Below are 23,738 nucleotides of genomic sequence, written 5' to 3'. Positions count from 1 at the left end.
AGAAGTTCCTTTAGCATGTTATAAAGCTGATCTGATGTTGCTCAGTTCTCTTAGCTTTTGCTTGCCAGTAAATGTTTTGATTTCTCCATTGAATATGAATGAGAGCCTAGAGTTTTCTTAGTTGTGGGTTCTTCCCTTTTATTACTTTAAGTATATTGTGCCGTTCCCTTCTAGCCTGCAAAATTTCTGCTGAGAAATCAGCTGATAACCTATGGGAGTTCCTTTGCGTGTTACTTGTTGCTTTTCCCTTGTTGTTTTTAGTATTTTTGCTTTGTCTTTAATTTTTATCAATTTGATTACTATGTGTCTTGATGTGTTCCTCTTTGGGTTTCTTTCCTGGGATTCTCAGCACTTTAGGGAGTTGAATAACTGTCTCCTTTACCCATATTAGGAAAAGTTTTGGGGACTTCCCAGGTGGCACTAGTGGTAAAGAATCTGCGTGCCAGTGCAGAAGATGCAAGAGACGTGGGTTTGATCCCTGGGTCAAGAAGATACCATGGAGTAAGAAATGGCAACCCACTCCAGTATTCTTGCCTGGAAAATTCCATGGACAGAGGAGCCTGGCAGGCTCTAGTCCATGGGCCCACAAAGAGTTGGATATGACTGAGAGACTGAGCACGCACGTTAGGAAAGTTTTCAGCTATTATCTCTTCGAATACTTTCTTAGGTCTTTTCTCTTTCTCTTCTCCTTCTATGACCTATATAATGCAAATGTTGGTGCATTAAATGTTGACCCAGAGGTCTCTCAGACTGTCTTAATTTCTTTTCATTTTTTCTCTTTATACTGTTCTGCATAAGTGGTTTCCACCATTCTGTCTTCCAGCTCACTTATTTATTCTTCTGCTTAACTTATTGTGCTATTGATCCTTCTACTATGTTTTTCATTTCAATTACTGTATAACTCATCTATTCTTTAGATTCTCTAGGTTTTTATGTTAAAGATTTTTTGTAACTTCTCAATCTATGCCTCTATTCTTTTTTCAAGATCTTGGATCATCTTTACAATCATTACTCTGAATTCTTTTTCAGTAATATTGCCTATCTCTAATTACTTAGTTATTCCTCTGGGGTTTTATCCTGTTCTCCATCTGAGATATTTTCCTCTGCCACGTCATTTTGTCTAGTTTCTGTGGCTGTGGTTTCTGTTTCACAGGCTGCAAGACTGTAGTTCTTGCTTCTGCTGTCTGCCTTCTGGTGAATGAGGCCATATAAGAAGTTTGTGCAGACTTCCTGGTGGGAGGGACTGGTTCCTGCCCACTGGTGAGTGGAGCCTAGTCTTGTTTCTCTGGTGGTCTGGGCCATTCAACACAATTTATTTGAAAGACTACTTCCTCCATGAAATTTCCCTTGTACTTTTGTCAATAATCACTTGTGGTTAGTAGTGTGAGATTGTCTGGCTTCTCTATTATGCTCCATTAATCTATCCCTACACCAATTTATGGGGTCGCAAAGAGTCGGACACAACTGAGCAACTGAACTGAACACCAACACAACATAGTTTGGTTATAGGGTAGAGTTCTTCCCATTTTATTCTTCTTTTCAAAATGTTTTAGCTATTTCAGTTCATTTACTTTTCCATTTAAATTGTGAAATAATCTTGTCTCTATTTACAAAATTTCTGCGGAATTTTGATGAAGTAAAGTGAAGTGAAATTTGCTCAGTCATGTCCGACTCTTTGCGACCTCATGGACTATACAGTCCATGGCATTCTCAGGCCGGAATACTGGAGTGGATAGCCGTTCCCTCCTCCAGGGGATCTTCCCTACCTAGGGATCAAACTGGGGTCTCCTGCATTGCAGGCAGATTCTTTACCAGCTGAACTACTAGTGATTTTGATGGGAAACACATTAAACCTGTTTATCAGTTTGGGGAGAAGTGACATCTTTACTATATTGAGTCTTCCAATCATGAAAACAATATATCCCTCTACTTTTGTAGATCTTTATTTCTTTCATACTCATTTTTTTTAGTTTTCATCATAAAAGTCTTTGTATATGTTTGGTTAAATTTTACAGCTAAACTTTTTTTTTGAAAAATTGCAGATGGTATTTATTATATCATTAATTTTGGTTTCCACTTGCTCATTGATAGTACATAAATGTAATTTATTTCTGTTTGTTAATCTGTGACACTGCTCATTTCACTTATTAATTTTAGGATGTTTTGTTAACTTTTTTGTACTCAGATCATTGTATCATCAGAAAATAACAGTTTATTTCTTCATTCCCAATACACCTGCTTTTTGTTTCCTTATCTTGCCTTGTTGATCTGACTAGAACTTCCAGTGAAATGTTGAATAAGGGTAGAGAGTAGGCATCCTTAACTTGTGCCTAATCTTAAGGGGAAAGCATTCAGTCTTTTACCACTAAGTATGTTAGATGTAGTTTTTTTGTAGCTTCTCATTATCACTTGATAAAGAGGAAGTTGAGTAAGGTTCCCTTCATTTCAGTTTTTTTTTTTTTGCCCTGAGAATTTATCATAAATGTGATTGAATTTTGTCAAATGCCTTTTCTGCATTGATTGATAAAATCTTGTAAATTTTCTGCCTTTCTGTTAACATGGTGAGTCACACAGGTTGATTTTCAATATTGTGCCACTAAAAAAAAACCCGCTTAATACCACTTGGTATTAAGTGTATAATTCTTTTTATATAAATATTTCTGAATTCTATATGCTAATGTTGTTAACAATTTTCCCATCTGTATTCATAAAGTATATTGATCTATAGTTTTCTTTCATTGTGATGTCTTATCTAGTGTTGGTATTAGAGTAATACTTCATAAAATGAATTGCTAAGAGTTCCCTCCTCTTCTATTTTCTAAAAGAATTGTATGTTAATTCTTCTTTAAAAGTTTGGTGGAGTTCTCCAGTAGACATATATGGGAAGAGAGCTTTTTTATTTTGTATTTTTTTAAGTTAGAATTTAATTTCCTTCATAATTATAGATGAGACTAATTATTTTTAAAATATCACATAGGCCACGTAGTTTATACTTCTTCAGGAACTGACCCATTTTTATCTAAGTTGTCAAATTTATGCTTGGAGTTATTTGTAGTATAGTTACTTGTATAACTATAGTATAGTTATTTGTAGTATAGTATAGTTACTGCCTATTTGATGTTTGCAGGGTCTGAATAATGTTCCTTGTTACATCACTGATATTGGTAATTTCTGTCTTTCTTTATAAATCTTTGGAGACAGGAATGGCAACCCAATCCAGCATTCTTGCCTGGAGAATTCCATGAACAGTGGAGCCAGGCAGGCTACAGTTAATGGGGTCACAAAGAGTTGGACACAGTTTTGCTTGTGTGTACTGAAGTTTGCCAATTTTATCAATTAATTTAAGAACCGGGTTTTTTTAATAGATTTATCTATTATTTCCTGTTTTCAATTTCACTGATTTCCATTCTTTGATACTTCATTCTTTCTTTTTCAGTTCAGTTCAGTTGCTCAGTCATGTCCGACTCTTTGCAACCCCATGAACCACAATGCTCCAGGCCTTCCTATCCATCAGCAACTCCTGGAGTCCACCCAAACCCATATCCATCGAGTTGGTGATGCCATCTAACCATCTCATCCTCTGTTGTCCACTTCTTGTCCTGCCCTCAATCTTTCCCAGCATCAGGGTCTTTTCAAATGAGTCAGCTCTTTGAATTAGGTAGCCAAAGTATTGGAGTTTCAGCTTCAACATCAGTCCTTCCAATGAACACCCAGGACTGATCTCCTTTAGGATGGACTGGTTGGATCTCCTTGCAGTCCAAAGGACTCTCAAGAGTCTTCTCCAACACCACAGTTCAAAAGCATCATTTCTTTGGCGCTCAGCTTTCTTTATAGTCCAACTCTCACATCCATACATGACCACTGGAAAAACCATAGCCTTGACTAGACGGACCTTTGTTGGCAAAGTAATGTCTCTGCTTTTTTAATATGCTGTCTAAGTTGGTCATAATCTTCCTTCTAAGAAGTAAGCGTCTTTTAATTTCATGGCTGCACTCTCCATCTGCTGTGATTTGGGAGCCCCAAAATATAAAGTCTGACACTGTTTCCCCATCTATTTGCCATGAAGTGGTGGGACTGGATGCCATGATATTAGTTTTCTGAATGTTGCACTTTAAGCCAACTTTTCACTCTCCTGTTTCACTTTCATCAAGAGGCTCTTTAGTTCTTCTTCACTTTCTGCCATAAGGGTGGTGTCATCTGCATATCTGAGGTTCTTGATATTTCTCCCAGCAATCTTGATTCTAGCTTGTGCCTCCTCCAGCCCAGTATTTCTCATGATGTACTCTGCATATGAGTTAAATAAGCAGGGTGACAATATACAGCCTTGACGTCCTCCTTTTCCTATTTGGAACCAGTCTGTTGTTCCATGTCCAGTTCTAACTGTTGCTTCCTGACCTGCATACAGATTTCTCAAGAGGCAGGTTAGGTGGTCTGGTATTCCCATCTCTTTCAGAATTTTCCACAGTTGATTATGATCCACACAGTCAAAGGCTTTGGCATGGTCAATAAAGCAAAAAGAGATGTTTTTCTGGAACTGTCTTGCTTTTTCGATGATCCAGTGGATGTTGGCAATTTGATCTCTGGTTCCTCTGCCTTTTCTAAAACCAGCTTGAACATCTGCAAGTTCACCGTTCATATATTGCTGAAGCCTGGCTTGGAGTATTTTGAGCATTACTTTACTAGCGTGTGAGATGAGTGCAATTGTGAGGTAGTTTTACTTAGGGTTTATTTTGCTCTTGTTTTTTTAATGTGTGTATGTGTAGACTTTAGATTAATTATTTCAGACTTTTTTGTAATTAAGTATTTAGTGAATGAATTTCCCACTCAGCACTGCTTTAGATGCCTCCCAGAAAGTTTGATATGTGTATCTTTATGTTTATTCCATTCAATGTATTTTCTTTGAGACTCCTACTTATGGACTATTTAGAAGTGTATTGTTTGCTCTCCAAGTGCTTGGAAACTTTACCATTATCTTTCTGATATTAGTTTCTAATGTGATTCTTTTGTGGACAGAGAACATACTCTGAATGATTTCAATTCTTGTAAATGTACTAAAGTTTGTTTTATACTAAAGATATAGTCTATCCCAGTATATGTTCTGTGGGCACTTGAAAGGAAGGTGGTATCTGATTTTGGATGGGTTGTTCCATATGTTTATGTTAGATCCTGTTGTTTGATTATGTTCCTGAGTTCTGACTTTCTGTCTGGTTGTTCAGTCAGTTGTTGAGAGATAACTGTATAGGACTTGCCTATTTTTCCTTTTAGTTCTAACAGTTTTTGTTTAATATTTATCAAAGCTCTGAGTTTTTTGGTGCATGCACATTTAGAATTACTTTGTCTTCCTGATAGATTGACTCATAATGATGTAATATTCCTCTCAACTTCTGGTAATTTTCTTTTCTCTGAAATATAATAATACAGCCATTCCTGCTGCCTTTTGGTTATTATTGGCAAGGTATATTTATTTTCATTCTTTTACTTTAAATGTCTCTTTGTTGTCACCTTTAATGCAAATTCTTATAGACACATACAGTTAGGCCATGTTTTTAAATCTACTGTACCAATCTGTCTTCTACTGATATACATAGGCCAATAGAATTTAAATGTTATATACTTTTTTATATGTTAAGGATTAATTTTGTCATATTATTTTTTGTTTCATATTTGTTTTCTCTCTTGTTTACTCTTCTAGAGGTTTTTCCCATGCCTTGAACTTTTCAAAATTCCACTTTGATTGACCTACAGTGTTTTGAGTATATCACTTTGTATAACATTTGTAGTGGTTGTCTAGACTGAGCTACTGAGCACACACACAGAGGTATAACATTATATACACATAACTTATCACAGTCTACAGGTATCAATGTTTTATCAATTCAAGTGATACACAGAAATCTTACTATGCTTAACATCCTTTATTCTCACCCATATATTACACAATTATCTTAAATATTTCCTCTATATATGCTAAAAACTATTTCAAAAACCTAGGACAACAGCAGCCCCTCAGCCTGTCATAGCAGGAACCATCAGCAGACCTTCACCATCCCTGTGACTGGTTGGCCCTGGTTTTACCCACTGAAGGGCAACACAAGTTTTGGGACATCCCAAACCCTACAGTCTGATGTGTCAAGTACTGGCCCTACCTACCAGCAGTCTGAATGACCCATGGACCTGCACCAAGGCCCCAGAGCCCATCTCTACTCACCTGTGGCCAGAACTAGCCCCAGGACCTGGCTTGTCATACTGGTCAGCAGACGCCAGCCCTGGGACTTCCTGGAACCTGAATCCACTGACCAGTAAGCCAGCACTAGCTTGGCAGCTTCCTGGGGTTTCACTGACAGCTGCCTTAAGACCAAGCCCCACCAACCAGTGATTTGCAGCCCCGTTCAGGCAAGACCTGGAAACCAACTAGACCAGGGCCAGCTATGCTTATTAGACCACTCGCAGTAGTCAGCAAGCCACAAAAGAAGGACCCATACAACCCACATAGTGGACACCTCTAGTTCAAATGACCAAAGAGGAGTGCACTGCTGGGGTACACAGGATATTTACTACAAAATGTCATTTCTCCAAAATTGGGAAATAGAATCAACATACTAGACACAGTGATAGCAACAGCAAGCCACATAAACTGAGATGACAGAGGAACATATTCCAAATGAAGAAACAAGATAAAACTTCAGAAAAATAACTAAGTGAAGTGGAGACAGGAAATCTACCTGAGAAAGAGTTGAAGGTAATGATTGTAAACATGATCAAAGAACTTCAGAGAAGAGTGGATGCCCACAGCAAGATGTTAGAAGCTTGCAATAAGGAATTAGAAAATGTAAACTGAACAGAGATGAAGAATACAATGCTGAAATAAAAATATACTAGAAGCAATAACGGAGAAGGCAATGGCACCCCACTCCAGCACTCTTGCCTGGAAAATCCCATGGACAGAGAAGCCTGGTAGGCTGCAGTCCATGGGGTCTCAAAGAGTTGGACATGACTGAGCAACTTCCCTTTCACTTTTCACTTTCATGCATTGGAGAAGGAAATGGCAACCCACTCAAGTGTTCTTGCCTGGAGAATCCCAGGGATGGGGGAGTCTGGTGGGCTGCTGTCTATGGGGTCGCACAGAGTCGGACATGACTGAAGCGACTTAGCAGCAGCACCAGAAGGAATAAACAGGAGACTCAGTGATACAGAGGTATGAATCAGTGAACTGGAAGACAAAGAAGTGGAAATCACTGAAGATGAGTGGAAAAAGGAATAAAAATAAATGAGGGCAATTTAAGATACCTTTAGGATAACATTAAGTATTCTGCCACTTGTGTTATAGGAATCCTAGAAGGAGAAGAGAGAAAGAAAGGAATAGGAAACATTTGAAGACATAATTGACTATGCCAAAGCCTTTGACTGTGTGGATCACAATAAACTGTGGAAAATCCTTCAAGAGATGGGAATACTAGACCATCTGACCTGCATCTTGAGAAACCTATATGCAGGTCAGGAAGCAACAGTTAGAACTGGACATGGAACAACAGACTGGTTCCAAATAGGAAAAGGAGGACGTCAAGGCTGTATATTGTCACCCTGCTTATTTAACTTACATGCAGAGTACATCATGAGAAACGCTGGACTGGAAGAAACACAAGCTGGAATCAAGATTGCCAGGAGAAATATCAAGAACCTCAGATATGCAGATGACACCACCCTTATGGCAGAAAGTGAAGAGGAGCTAAAAAGCCTCTTGATAAAAGTAAAAAAGGAGAATGAAAAAGTTGGCTTAAAGCTCAACATTCAGAAAATGAAGATAATGGCATCTGGTCCCATCACTTCATGGCAAATAGATGGGGAAACAGTGGAAACAGTGTCAGACTTTACTTTTCTGGGCTCCAAAATCACTGCAGATGGTGACTGCAGCCATGAAATTAAAAGATGCTTACTCCTTGGAAGAAAAATTATGACCAACCTAGATAGTATATTCAAAAGCAGAGACATTTCTTTGCCAACTAAGGTCCATCTAGTCAAGGCTATGGTTTTTCCTGTGGTCATGTATGGATGTGAGAGTTGGACTGTGAAGAAAGCTGAGCGCCGAAGAATTGATGCGTTTGAACTGTGGTGTTGGAGAAGACTCTTGAGGGTCCCTTGGACTGCAAGGAGATCCAACCAGTCCATTCTAAAGGAGATCAACCCTGGGATTTCTTTGGAAGGAATGATGCTAAAGCTGAAGCTCCAGTACTTTGGCCACCTCATGCGAAGAGTTGACTCATTGGAAAAGACTCTGATGCTGGGAGAGATTGGGGGCAGGAGGAGAAGGGGCCGACTGAAGATGAGATGGCTGGATGGCATCATGGACTCGATGGACATGAGTCTGAGTGAACTCTGGGAGATGGTGATGGACAGGGAGGACTGGCATGCTGTGATTCATGGGGTCGCAAAATGTTGGACACGACTGAGCGACTGAACTGAACTGAACTGAACAGATGCACCCAACATAGGAGCACCGCAATATGTAAGGCAAATGCTAACAAGTATGAAAGGGGAAATGAACAGTAACACAATAATAGTTCAGTTCAGTTCAGTTGCTCAGTCATGTCTGACTCTTTGCGACCCCATGAATCTCAGCACGCCAGGCCTCCCTGTCCATCACCAACTCCTGGAGTTCACTCAGACTCACGTCCATTGAGTTAGTGATGCCATCCAGCCATCTCATCCTCTGTCGGCCCCTTCTCCTCCTGCCCCCAATCCCTCCCAACATCAGAGTCTTTTCCAGTGAGTCAACTCTTCGCATGAGGTGGCCAAAGTACTGGAGTTTCAGCTTTAGCATCATTCCTTCCAAAGAAATCCCAGGGTTGATCTCCTTCAGAATGGACTGCTTGGATCTCCTTGCAGTCCAAGGGACTCTCAAGAGTCTTCTCCAACACCACAGTTCAAAAAGCATAGACTTTAATTCCCCACCACACCTATGGATATATCAACTAAACAGAAAATTAGCAAGGAAACACAAACTTTAAATGATACAATGGGCCAGTTAGACCTAGTTGATATCTATAGGACATTTCACCCCAAAACAATGAATTTCACCTTTTTCTCAAGCACACACAGAACCTTCTCCAGGATAGATCACATCCTGGCCATAAATCTAGCCTTGGTAAATTCAAAAAACTTGAAGTCATTCCAAGCATCTTTTCTGATCATAATCTGGTAAGATTAGATGTCAACTACAGGGGAAAAACATCTATTAAAAATACAAACAATGGAGGCTAAACAACACACTTTTGAATAACAAACAAATCACAGAAGAAATCAAAAAAGAAATCAAAATATGCATAGAAATGAAGGAAAATGAAAACACAACAACCCAAAACCTATGGGAATCAGTAAGAGCAGTGCTAAGGGGAAGGTTCATAGCAATAGAAACTTACCTCAATAAATAAGAGAAAAATGAAATAAATAAGCTAATTCTACACCTAAAGCAACTAGAAAAAGAAGAAATGAAGAACCCCAGGGCTAGTAGGAGGAAAGAAATCATAAAAATTAAGGCAGAAATAAATACAAAAGAAACAAAGGAGACCATAGCCAAAATCAATAAAGCTAAAAGCTGGTTCTTTGAGAAGATAAATAACATAGACCTACTATTAGCCAAACTCATCAAGAAAAAATGGAGAAGAATCAAATCAACAAAATTAGAAATGGAGAAATCACAACAGACAACACAGAAATACAAAGGGTCATAAGAGACTAATATCACCAACTATATGCCAATAAAATGGACAACTTGGAAGAAATGGACAAATTCTTAGAAAAGCATAACTTTCCAAAATTGAACCAGGAAGAAATAGATCTTAACAGACCCATCACAAGCACAGAAATCAAAACTGTAATCAGAAATCTTCCAACAAATGAAAGCCCAGGACCAGACAGCTTCACAACTGAATTCTACCAAAATTTTAGAGAAGAGCTAACACCTACCCTGTTAAAACACTTCCAGAAAATTGCAGAGGAAGGTAAACTTCCACTCATTCTATGAGGCCACCATCACCCTAATACCAAAACCAGACAAAGATGCCACACAAAAAAGAAAACTACAGGCCAATATCACTGATGACCATAGATGCAAAAATCCTTAACAAAATTCTAGCAAACAGAATCCAACAACATATCAAAAAGATCATACATCTTGACTAAGTGGGCTTTATCCCAGGGATGCAAGGATTCTTCAATATTTCCAAATCAATCAATGTGATATACCACATTAACAAATGGAAGATAAAAACCATATCATTATCTCAATAGATGCAGAGAAAGCCTTTGACAAAATTCAACATCCATTTATGATAAAAACCCTCCAGAAAGCAGGAATAGAAGGAACATACCTCAACATAACAAAAGCCATTTATGATAAACCCACAGCAAACATTATCCTCAATGGTGAAAAATTGAAAGCATTTTCTCTAAAGTCAGGAACAAGACAAGGGTGCCTACTCTCACCACTACTATTCAACATGGTTTTGGAAGTTTTGGCCAAAGCAATCAGAGCAGAAAAAGAAATAAAAGGAATACAGGTTGGAAAAGAAGAAGTAAAACTCTCACTGTTTGCAGATGACATGATCCTCTACCTAGAAAACCCCAAAGACTCCACCAGAAAATTGCTAGAGCTAATCAATGAATATAGTAAAGTTACAGGATATAAAATTAACACACAGAAATCCCTTGCATTCCTAGGTACTAACAATGAGAGAACAGAAAGAGAAATTAAGGAAACAATTCCATTCACCATTGCAACAAAAACAATAAAATACTTAGGAATTAATCTACCTAAAGAAACAAAAGACCTATATGTAGAAAACTATAAAACACTGATGAAAGAAATCAAAGAGGACACAAATAGATGGAGAAATATACCATGTTCGTGGATTGGAAGAATCAGTATAGTGAAAACGAGACTACTACCCAAGGCAATCTATAGATTCAATGCAATTCCTGTCAAGTTACCAACGGTATTCTTCCAAGAACTTGAACAAATAATTTCACAATTTGTATGGAAATTTAAAAAAAACTCAAATAGCCAACGCAATCTTGAGAAAGAAGAATGGAACTGGAGGAATCAACCTGCCTGACTTCAGACTATACTACAAAGCTACAGTCATCAAGACAGTATGGTACTGGCACAAAGACAGAAACATAGATCAATGGAACAAAACAGAAAGCCCAGAGATAAATCCACACACCTATGGAACCTTATCTTTGACAAAGGAGGCAAGAATATACAAAGGAGAAGAGACAATCTCTTCAACAAGTGGTGCTGGGAAAACTGGTAAACCACTTGTAAAAGAATGAAACTAGAACACTTTCTAATACCATACACAAAAATAAACTCAAAATGGATTAAAGACCTAAATGTAAGACCAGAAACTATAAAACTCCTAGAGGAAAACATAGGCAAAACACTCTCAGACATAAATCACAGCAGGATCCTCTATTACCCACTTCCCAGAGTAATGGAAATAAAAGCAAAAATAAACAAATGGGACCTAATTAAAATTAAAAGCTTTTGCACAACGAAGGAAACTATAAACAAGGTGAAAAGACAGCCTTCAGAATGGGAAATAATAGCAAACAAAGCAACTGACAAAGATTTAATCTCAAAAATATACAAGCATCTCCTGTAGCTCAATTCCAGAAATACAAATGATCCAATCAAAAAATGGGCCAAAGAACTAAACAGACAGTTCTCCAAAGAAGACATACAGATGGCTAACAAACACATGAAAAGATGCTCAACATCACTCATTATCAGAGGAATGAAAATCAAAACCACAATGAGGTACCATCTCACGCTGGTCAGGATGCTGCTATCAAAAAGTCTACAAACAATAAATGCTGGAGAGGGTGCAGAGAAAAGAGAACCCTCTTACACAGTTGGTGGGAATGCAAACTAGTACAGCCACTATGGAGAAGAGTGTGGACATTCCTTAAAAAAAAAACTGGAACTAGAACTGCCATACAACCTAGCAATCCCACTGCTGGGCCTACACACTGAGGAAACCAGAATTGAAAGAGACACATGTACCCCAATGTTCATCACAGCACTGTTTACAATAGCCAGGACATGGAAGCAACCTAGATGTCCATCAGCAGATGAATGGATAAGAAAGCTGTGGACATGTACACAATGGAATATTACCCAGCTATTAAAGAGAATGCATTTGAATCAATTCTAATAAGGTGGATGAAACTGGAGCCTATTATACAGAGTGAAGTAAGCCAGAAAGAAAAACAGCAATACAGTATAAAAATGCATATTTATGGAATTTAGAAAGAAGGTAATGATAACCCTGTATGCGAGATAGCAAAAGAGACACAGATGTACTGAACAGTCTTTTGGACACTGTGGGAGAGGGCAAGGTCAGGATGATATGGGAGAATGGCACTGAAACATGTAAAATATCATATGTGAAATGAATCGCCAGTCCAGGTTTGATGCATGATACAGGGTGCTCAGGGCTGGTGCACTGGGATGACCCCAGGGGGTGGGATGGGGAGGGTGGTGGGAGGGGGCCTCAGAATGGGGAACACATGTACACTCATGGTGGATTCAAGTCAATGTATGGCAACACCAATACAATATTGTCAAGTAAAATAAATAATTTAAAAATAAATAAATTTTTTAAAAAGAAGAGGGTGTGGAGAAAAGGGAACCCTCCTACACTGTTGGTGGGAATGCAAACTAGTACAGCCACTATGGAGAACAGTGTGGAGATTCCTTAAAAAATGGCAAATAGAACTACCTTATGACCCAGCAATCCCACTGCTGGGCATACACACCGAGGAAACCAGAATTGAAAGAGACACATGTACCCCAATGTTCATCACAGCACTGTTTATAATAGCCAGGATGTGGAAACAACCTAGATGTCCATCAGCAGATGAATGGATAAGAAAGCTGTGGTACATATACACAATGGAGTATTACTCAGCCATTAAAAAGAATTCATTTGAATCAGTTCTGATGAGATGGATGAAACTGGAGCCGATTATACAGAGTGAAGTAAGCCAGAAAGAAAAACACCAATACAGTACACTAACACATATATATGGAATTTAGAAAGATGGCAATGACGACCCTGTATGCAAGACAGGAAAAAAGACACAGCTGTGTATAACGGACTTTTGGACTCAGAGGGAGAGGGAGAGGGTGGGATGATTTGGGAGAATGGCATTCTAACATGTATACTATCATGTAAGAATTGAATCGCCAGTCTATGTCTGATGCAGGATACAGCATGCTTGGGGCTGGTGCATGGGGATGACCCAGAGAGATGTTATGGGGAGGGAGGGGGGAGGGGGGGTTCATGTTTGGGAACGCATGTAAGAATGAAAGATTTTAAAATTAAAAAAATAAAAAAATAAAAAATAAAAAAATTTTAAAAAAAGAAAAAATATATAAAAAATAAAAAAAAGAGATATCATCTACCCCATGTAATAAAGGATGAGTGTTAGTTCTCCCAGTGTTTGTCCTAGTATCTTGTTGTCTTTTTATTTCTTAATTTTCATTTCAATTAAGAAAGAACTTAAAAGAAATAAAAAATCATTGTGTGGTCACTGGATTTATCTTCCTAGGATGTTCCAACCATCGTGAATTATAAGTGTTGTCCTCCCAGCCTTCTTGATCATTTATCTCTTAACTCTTCTGGGAAATAAATTCACATTAACAATGGCCAGAGTCAGTCCTGCCCTCTGCATTCCAATGTATTATTTTCTCAGCACCTTGTGTTTCTTGGACATCTGCTACTCATCTGCCACCATTTTGGTCATGCTGGGGAACTTCAAGGGGAAGAAGACCACTTTGTATGAGGGCTGTCTTTCCCAGACCTTATTCCTTGTGACCTGTGCTGGTGCCTAGGGTGTCCTGTTGGCTACTGTGACTTACAATCACTATGTAACCATTGGCTACCTTCAATATCTGCTCCTCATGAGTCTGAAGGTCTGTGTGTATTTTGTTGATTGGAACTTGACTGCGTGGGCTAGAGAATTCTGTGAAACACACAGTGCTGACCCTCAGTGTGGACTCAACAAGATCATCTACTTTCTCTGTGATGTGCTTTTGCTCCTGAAGCTCTCCTGCCCTGACTCCTCTCTCAGTGAGTCTGTGCTCCATGTGGCCAGTGCCACCACTGGCCTGAGCCCCTGCCTATTCATTGCAGTGTCCTACTGCTTATCATCTCTGCCCTCCTTAAGATTCCCTCTGCTCAGGGCAGGAACCAGACCTTCACTATCTGTGCATCCTACCTCCCTGTGGTGGTCTTTTATGGAATAACCAACTTTGACTATGATAGACCCAATATGGGCTATATCCTGGACATCCTGGTCTCTGTGCTCTTCTCTGTTGTGATCCCCATGATTAACCCTGTCACCTACAGCCTAAGAAACAAAGAAATCAAGGGTGCCCTGAGGAAGTGGATGGAGAAGGTGGATTCTCTAGTTATATCAGTGAATAGATCAATATTTTTCATTCCGGAAAATCTTTTCTTTTTCTCTTTTTTATAGTTTTTCACATTTATTTGTATGATAATTCTTTATTAAAATATTATTTTAAATAATTCTTTTTAAACAATTTTAAAATTGTGTGTATTTAAGGCACAACATGTTGGTTTGATACAGATATACATAGTGAAGTGGTTTCTGTTGTTGCTGTTTAGTCACTAAAAGTTGATCTCTTTTGCAACCCCATGGACTGTAACCTGCCAGGCTCCTCTGTCCATAAGATTTCCCAGGCAAGAATACTGAAATGAGCTGCCGTTTCCTTCTCCAGGGTATCTTCCCACCCCAGGGATCAAACCTGTGTTCTTTACCACTGAGCCACCAGGGAGGCCCAAAGTGATTACTAAAATTAACATACCATCTCCTCAAAAAGGGAACATTGTTGTTGGGAATATAAATTGGTTCAGCCACTATGGAAACACTATAGAAGTTCCTCAAAAAACTAAACGGAGTTGCCATATGATCCAGTCATCCCAGTTCTGGGCATATATCTGGATAAAACTGTAATTTAAAAAGATAGATGCACGAGACTTCCCTGGTGGTCCAGTGGCTAAGACTCCATGCTCCCAATGCAGGAGACCTGGGTTTGATCCCTGGTCAGGGAACTAGATCCCACATGCCACAACTAAGAGTTGGCATGATGCAACTAAGACCCAGCACAGCCAAATAAATAAATAAGAAAAAAAAGAAAGAAACATGTGCCCCTCTGTTCATAGTAGCACAATTCACAACAGCAAAGATATGAAAACAATCTAAATGTTCATTGACAGATGAATGCATAAAAATGTGGTAATATATACAATGGAATACTACTCAGCCATAAAAAAGAATGAAATAATGCCATTTGCAACAACATGGATGAATCTAGACATTATTATACTAAGTGAAGTAAGTCAGAAAGAGAACGATAAATACCATGTGGTATCACATATGAAAGCTTAAAAAAAAAGACACAAATGAACTTATCTATGAAACAAACAGACTCACAGACATAGAGAAGTGACTTGTAGTTGCCAAGGCAGAGAGAAGTTGGAAAAGGGGTGGATTGGGAGTTTGGGATTAATAGATGCAAACTAATATATGTACAATGGATACACAACAAGGTCCTACAGTAGAGCACAGGGAACTATACTCAATATTCTGTGATTAACCATAATGGACAAGAATATGAAAAAGAATATACATGTATAAATAACTGAACCACTTTGCTGTACAACAGAAATTAATACAATCAACTATACTTCAGTAAAACAAAAGAACATATCATCTCCTCATATAGTTACCATTTCTTTTGCAATAAGAGCCCCTGAAATCTACTCTCTTAGCATATTTTCAATGTTATTATTAAATATAATCATAATGAAACACATTAGATCTCTAAACTTACTCATCCAAACTACACAACTACAACTTTGCACTCTTTGACCAATATCTCCCCATTTTCCCCACCACACTTCACCCCAGATTCTGGTAACCATCATTTTACTCTCCACAAGTTCAACATTTTTAGATTCTACATGTAAGTGAGATAATGCCAGTATTTGCCTTTCTGCGCCTGGCTTATTTAGCATAATGTCCTCTTGGTTCATCTGTAGTCTCAAAAATGATACAATTTTCTTCTTTGCTTTTTAAGGCTGAATATATCTATTGCATAGGAACCTGGAATGTTAGGTTCGTAATTGGAAGTGTTCAAATACGAGATAGCAGAGTAAGCATCGACATTTTAGGAATCAGTGAACTAAAATGGATGGGAACAGATGAATTTAATTCAGATGACCATTATATCTACTACTGTGGGCAAGAATCCCTAAAAGAAATGGAATAGCCCTCATAGTCAATGAGAGGCTGAAATGCAGTACTTGGGTACAATCTCAAAAATGAGGGCAAGTGGGGGCTACTCTTTGTTGCAGTGAGCAGGCTTCTCATATGCAGTGGCTTCTTTTGCTGTGGAGTGAGGGCTCTACGTGTGTAGGCTCTAGTAGTTGTGGTGCTGAGACTAATGGGCTCTAGAGCGTAGTCTCAGTAGTTGTGACACACAGGCTCAATAGCTCCATGTCATGTGGGATCCTCCCAAAGCAGGGATAGAACTCATGTCCCCCAACCAGCAGGTGGACTCTCAACCACCAGACCACCAGGGAAGCCCTCTTTGCCTATTTCTTAATTAGTTTTTTTCCTCACTAACGAGTTCTATGAGTTCCTTATATATTTGGATATGAGCTTCCTAGTCATATGTATGATTTGAAAATACTTTCTCTTATTCTGTAAATTTGTCTCTTCTGTTTGTTTTCTTTGTTGTGCAGAAGTGTATTTAGCTTAATGCAATTCCATTTGTCTATTTTATTTTTGTTGCTTGTGCTTTTGGGGTCATATCTGAAAATCATTGCCCAGACCAATGTCAAAAACTTTTGCCCGGTCTTCTTCTTGTAGTTATACAGTTTCAAGTTTGACATTTAAGCTTTTAATCCTTTTTAGTTGATTTTTATATATGGAGTGAGGTAAGTGTCCAATTTCATTGTTCTGTATGTGGATAGTTGGTTTTCCTAATACCATTTATAGAAGATACTGTTCTTCTCTGTTTTGTGTTTTGGTACCTTTCTCAAAGATCAGTTCAGTTGCTCAGTTGTGTCCGACTCCCTGTGACCCTGTGAACCACAGCACGCCAGGCCTCCCTGTCCATCACCAACTGCCTGAGTCTGCTGCACTAAATATGCCAGCAAATTTGGAAAACTCAGCAGTGGGCACAGGACTGGGAAAGGTCAGTTTTCATTCTAATCCCAAAAAAAGGAAATACCAAAGAATGTTCAAACTACTGCACAATTGCACTCATCTCACGTGCTAGAAAAGTAATGCTCAAAATTCTCCAAGCCAGCTTCAATAGTATGTGAGCCATGAACTTCCAGATGTTCAAGCTGGATTTAGAAAAGGCAGAGGAGCCAGATATTAAATTGCAAACATCCGCTGGATCATAGAGAAAGCAAGAGAGTTCCAGGAAAACATCTACTTCTGCTTTATTGACTATGCCAAAGCCTTTGACTGTGGGGATCATGACAAACTGGAAAATTCTTAAAGAAATGGGAATACCACATTACCTTACCTGCCTCTTGAGAAATCTGAATGCAGATCAAGAAGCAACGATTAGAACCAGACATGGACGAATGGATTGGTTCCAAATTGGGAAAGAGTACACCAAGGCTGTATATTGTCACCCTGCTTATTTAACTTACATGCAGAGTACATCATACGAAATTCGGGACTGAATGAAGCACAGGTTGGAATCAAGATTGCTGGGAGAAATATCAATAACCTCAGGTATGCAGATAAGGAAATCAGTCCTGAATATTCATTGGAAGGACTGATGCTAAAGCTCCAATACTTCAGCCATCTGATGCAAAGAACTGACTCACTGGAAAAGACCCTGATGCTGGGAAAGACTGAAGGCAGAAGGAGAAGGGGACAACAGAGGATGAGATGGTTGAATGGCATCACTGACTCAATGGACGTGAGTTTGAGCAGGCCCCAGGAGTTGGTGGTGGACAGGGAAGCCTGGCATGCTGCAGTCCATGGGGTTGCAGAGAGTTGGACATAAGTGAGTGACTGAATGAACTGAACTGAATGTGATGCCTTCAGCTTCTTTTTGCTCAGCATTGCTTTGGCTATTTGGTGCCTTTAGTAGTTTCATACAAATTTTATAATTATTTGCTCTATTTCTGTGAAAAATGCTAGTAGTATTTTGGTAGTGATTGTAATTAATCTGTAGATAACTTTGCATAATATGGATATTTTAGCAATATTAGTTTTTCTAATCCATAAACATAAATATATTTCCATTCATTTGTGCCTTCAATTTTTTCATCAATGTTTTATAGTTTTAATGTGCTGGTCTTTCACCTCTTAGGTAAAATTTATCCTAGGTATGTTTGATGCTATTGTAAGTAGAATTGTTTCTTAAAGTCTTTTTCATTTTATTTGTTATTAGTATATAGATATGAAACTAACTTTTATAGGCTGATTCTGTACACTGAATCTTTATTAAATTATTATTTCTGGTTTTTGGTGAAGTCTAGCATCTTACATGTATAATATTATGTAATCTGCAAACAGTGACAATTTTACTCCCTCCTTTCCAATTTGGATGTCTTTTCTTTCTTTTTCTTGCTGAAATCTAACTGATCTGGTTATGACTTTTAGTATTATAGTGAATAGAAGTGATAAGAGTTGTCATCCTTGTCTTGTTACTGATCTTAAGAAGAAAAGCTTTCGGCTTTTAACTGTTGACTATGTTAGCTGTGGACTTATCAATATACCTTTTATTATGTTGAGGTACATTCCTTCCATATCTAATTTGTGAAGACTTTTTATCACAAAAGTGTGTTGAATTTTGTCAAATGCTTTTCCTACATCCATTGAGATGATCATATAATTTTTGTTCTTCATTCTATAATGTGGTATATCACATTTAATGATTTGCATATATTAAACCATCACTGCATCCAAGAATGAATCCAGCTTGCTCATGGGGTATGATCCTTTCCACTGTGCTATTAAATTTGGCTTGCTAGTAGTTTTTTGAGGGATTTTATGTCTATGCTCAGAAGGATATTGGCCTGTAATTTTCTTGCAATATCTTTGTCTAGTTCTGGTATCAGGGTAGTGTTTGCCTTGTAAAAATGAGTTTGGAAGTGCTCTCTCCTCTTCAATTTTTTGGAAGAATTGAGAATTGGTACTGATTCTTCCTTAATCTAAGAAGATCTTTTTAAATTTAGAGACTTAACTCTTCACTCTGTCTAATGTTTATATTCTAATTTTGATAAGGTAAAATACTGCAAGATTTTTAAACATATAGCTTTCTCCCCTTCTGTGCCCTGCTGCTGCTGCTGCTGCTAAGTCGCTTTAGTCATGTCCAACTCTGTGTGACCCCAGAGACGGCAGCCCACCAGGCTCCCCCGTCCCTGGGATTCTCCAGGCAAGAACGCTGGAGTGGGTTGCCATTTCCTTCTCCAGTGCATGAAAGTGAGAAGTGAAAGTGAAGTCGCTCAGTCGTGTCCAACTCTTTGAGACCCCATGGACTGCAGCCCACCAGGCTCCTCCGTCCATGGGATTTTCCAGGCAAGAGTACTGGAGTGGGGTGCCATTGCCTTCTCCATCCTGTGCCCTACAGAGCTGTTTGATGGTCTGCATTTTTCTCCTTAGAAGCCACATCAACAGTGCCATCACCAGGTCATGGCAATGGCAGAACTAGAAACCAGGGGACATGAAGACATAAGGATGCTGATGAGAAAGAAGGGAAGTACCATGTCTAAGTGAGCAGACTAACTAGGATGATTTCATGCTAAGAGAGCAGATACACTGTTAGTACTATAGTTCCAAATACATGTTCAATTGAGCATGCAACAAGAAGAATCTAGTTCTAAGATCCAAGGCCATGGCTACCAGAACAAGTGGACAAAATTCCCTTGTACTTTGTAGAATCCCAACCTGAACTGAACTGAACCTAAATAAACCTAAATCCATGCATCTCTTTTCTTTCCCTAAAGGAAAGGAGGAGAAGGCAGTCTTTCAGGCTTTAACTTTCACTCGCATCCTAACAAAAAAAAATCTTTCACTAAAATTCACCCACAAATGTCCCCAAAGAGATAAGAAGCTGGTCTCATTGCATGCTGAGAAAAGATGATTGTTATGACTTTAATGCATACACAAGAGAATTAATTGCTCTTCATTCTACAGTTTCTATTCAGGCTTTTGCCTTGCATCTGCACTCTGAGGAGTCCCAGAACAGCTGCTTAGAGAAAGATTACATGGTACTCCCAAAAGGTCAGTCCGCAGGTACTTATAAATGTCCATGCTAGATAAATGAGTCCTAGAGAGACCACAGAAGGATTTTCAACTCTTGCAGTAGACAGTGAACATGTTCAAGGTAGCTCCTAGAATGGAAGCCCTCCTCATGATGCATGGCAGTCAACAGCCCGTTTTACAGAGACTGTCTTTCCAGCCCAGGAACTAGAAAGAGAGCAGCAAGCCCTTTCTAAAACTTTCGGCAAGAGTCAGTGGTAAGTTGTTCATTTACCATCACAATCGAGAAAAATGCTGCCAAGTGTCAGGATATATATACTTCTTAAAAGCATATTATAAAATATTAAACACATATTTTCAATACCAGTTTCATGACATCTGTGTAATGACATAAATTTAGTATCATTTTTGTGTGTCTATGTCTATAATGCTAATAATAAAACCAGAGTTGAAATGACTGTAGCGATCATTTATTTGAAAGCCTGCGGGGTTCTTGAATTCCTTAAGTAAGATAATATGAAGGAGAAATTTGTTCATGGCAAATAATATATAATGCATAGTATTACTCCTATTCTAATTTTGAGAAGATAGAAATAATTTTCAGGGGGAAAGCATATCTCCTAGGCTATGCCATAGTATGACATTAAAGGCACAGAAAATATTTGTTTAAATAAAATGTAATTAAATTTGCATAAAGCATATTTGGAACTCCTTTTGTTCACTACCTTGGGGATTTTCATCTTTACATTGCAGCACATTGACGTTTGGGAGATGTGTTGCAAGCAACATATCTTTATTAACTATAAGAAAGTCTTATACTTTGTGAATCATTTGCTTCTCCTATAGTCCCTTTCTTTTTAGAAATCTCATAGATTCAGGGTGATTCCTAGATATTTTCATTCTCATTCATTTGCCATTGAGATGATTTATAGGTTGGGAAAGAATGAAGCAGAGTTGCTTCAATGTTGGGAACTGAGCCATTGGTCTCCACTGGAACCACTGCTCTTATGGGAAAGGATAACACTAAGACCACCACAGTCCAAGAGGCCATGGCACCACATTTATGTCCCCAAATAATGTTTGTTTTCTCAGGTCAGAAAGCTGTTTGCATCAGAACCACTAGGACAGAAATGTCCTCCTGATTCGGCTGAAATGTTCCATCACAACCTCTTCCTTCTCTCTGGGCCTGACTGTAGTGCTGGATTTTGTGTTTTTCTTTTTCCACTGACTTCAACCTAAGTTGTTTGTGAGTGGTCTTTGTACCCCAAGCTTGGTTCCCCCGTTCACCTTCAGTAGGCAGAGGGATCAGATGCTACTGGGAGTATTAAGCCTGGGTCAGTGACCTGAGGCTCCCTCTCTTGGAGAGGTCATCAGCGGAGGCCAGCCCTTCTCCTCTCTGACAATCTTATTCATGAGAAGGAACTCAGGTTCTTAACAATGGCTCTGTGCTATCCACGGGATAGGCTGGTGGACAGGTACAATTTCCTGTCAAATTTCTATAGAGCCACACTCTTCTCAAACCTAGAACTAAATGCATTGGTTAAGCAATGACCATCTAGCTCACTTTGGAGGCAGAGATATATGTTGAGAAATCCTTGCCAGATAAAACACCTCCTATTCTCATGCTGGGGATGTTCAGGGATAGGGATAATGGTAGAAAAGTAAAAAAGCCAGTCACTCAACTCTTTCTGTAAGGGTAAATCCAAGAAATTGGTTTGGCCAATGTTATCAGTAACTTTTTTGTTTTTGTGGGGTTTTTTATCTGTGTGCTGAATTGTCACGAAATTTAAAAGGTGTGGATATTTTTCCTATTTGGCTCTCTCTCTTTTTTTTTTTTAATTTCCATAGAATGCTCTAGCAGTATGAACTTTTGATTACAGCTTTCACGGTCAGATGGATGGGATTAAATTCCAAACTATGATAACAGTAGCTGTGTAACCTTAAGCATCGGTTTCCTCCTTTATAAATCCTAATAAAATAAATAAGCTTGTTGTGATAAATACGTGAGATTATGTATACTAAGCATCCTACCCAGTACCTGGTACAACATAAGTACACCATAAACAGTAGCTAGACTTTTGTTCTTGACAATTATAAGACTTTGGGTAAAACTATGCAAGGATGGAAAAGAAGTTGGGATTATCTGTATTCTGGCTTCTTTTATATGGTCAATCATATATGCATATAAACAAAGGACTAGAAAAACCCACACAAAACTGTTAACAGTGGTGCTGGGCAGATAGAGGTGTAAAGGCAAAGATATTCCATTTTCATTTGATATGTCTTTGACTCAGGGAAATTTTTAGCATATGTTTTTAAAATTTAGAATCCAATAAAATTTTAAATTTAAATAGATAATGAGGAGACCTGCCTGTATAAGTCTTTGTAACTTCCTGTGGTTCTATAAATATTGTAAAATAGATTTTTCTAAAATGTAAAAGGTAAATATTAAGTAAAATATGGGATCTATTTATCTACCTCTGATATAACATTAGGCTAGGAAGGCTCTCAGTCATGTGAATGTTACCATCCCAAAGGATGTTCATAAATGTGAAATACGGATTTTCCAGGTAAAAGATAGGCAAAAAGGAAAGAGTACTTAATATCTTAAGTATGACCCAGTCATAGGAATATGAAATTTTCAAGGTTCAAATAATGCCATGTTTTCAGATGTGTAATGACATTGGTAGAACAATGGAGTCGGAGGGCTGAAAGGAACGTTGTAAATGATCTTTTCTTAAGACTTGAATCAATCATCTTTGCAGGAGATGTAGCAATCTAGCCTTTCCTTGAACAGCTACCATGATGGGATCTCATTGCTCTTTATATATGATAAAATGCTTGCTTATCTAGGCAAAGTTAAGTTAGAGAAACAAGAAGTTGCAAAGCTAAAGAAGACAAAGGAAGAGCAGATATCAAACAGGCCAATTAAATACAAGAGTGAGGAGATTTCACTTCAACATGTGTTTGTCAAAGTGGCCAAGTGGACTATCAAGAAATATTTGAAATGAAGCAGGCAAACAGAGTGTGAACCAGTATCTCATCCTTGATCCATTAGTAGGGGAAGGAATACCGCTCAGTGGTAACACTGAGGCTCTGAATTCAGATCACCAGGATAACATTTTGAAGGCTTGAGCTTCTGGAGCTATTAACAGTACTTTCAATTTCATGGAGTAATTCATGAAGAGTGCCTGGCACATAGGACATGATTAAAAATTAAATGAGAGACATAGTGATGGTATTTACAGTGTAGACAAAAGAAGAAAACACAGTATTCACTTTGAGGCAGCCTTGACTGACAATCAGAATTTAGTAGGAAGGATTCCAAAGCTGAACAGGTAAGAACAAGGTCATGCTTCCATCATTACCATAGGCTGAGATGAAAGGGAACTTCATTCATCTTACCTGATGGA

The 23,738-nt window shown here is 38.4% G+C and overlaps 1 pseudogene; it reads left to right on the top strand.

Annotated features, from left to right (window-relative positions):
• The window catches only part of LOC128045526 (olfactory receptor 1052-like), a 44,386-nt pseudogene extending 21,050 nt beyond the window's left edge, over positions 1-23,336 (top strand).
• The last annotated feature ends 402 nt before the right edge of the window (positions 23,337-23,738 follow it).

This window comes from Budorcas taxicolor, chromosome 3, assembly GCF_023091745.1.
Source record: "Budorcas taxicolor isolate Tak-1 chromosome 3, Takin1.1, whole genome shotgun sequence".
NCBI lineage: Eukaryota > Metazoa > Chordata > Mammalia > Artiodactyla > Bovidae > Budorcas > Budorcas taxicolor.
This window is presented reverse-complemented; position numbering and strand designations above follow the sequence as displayed.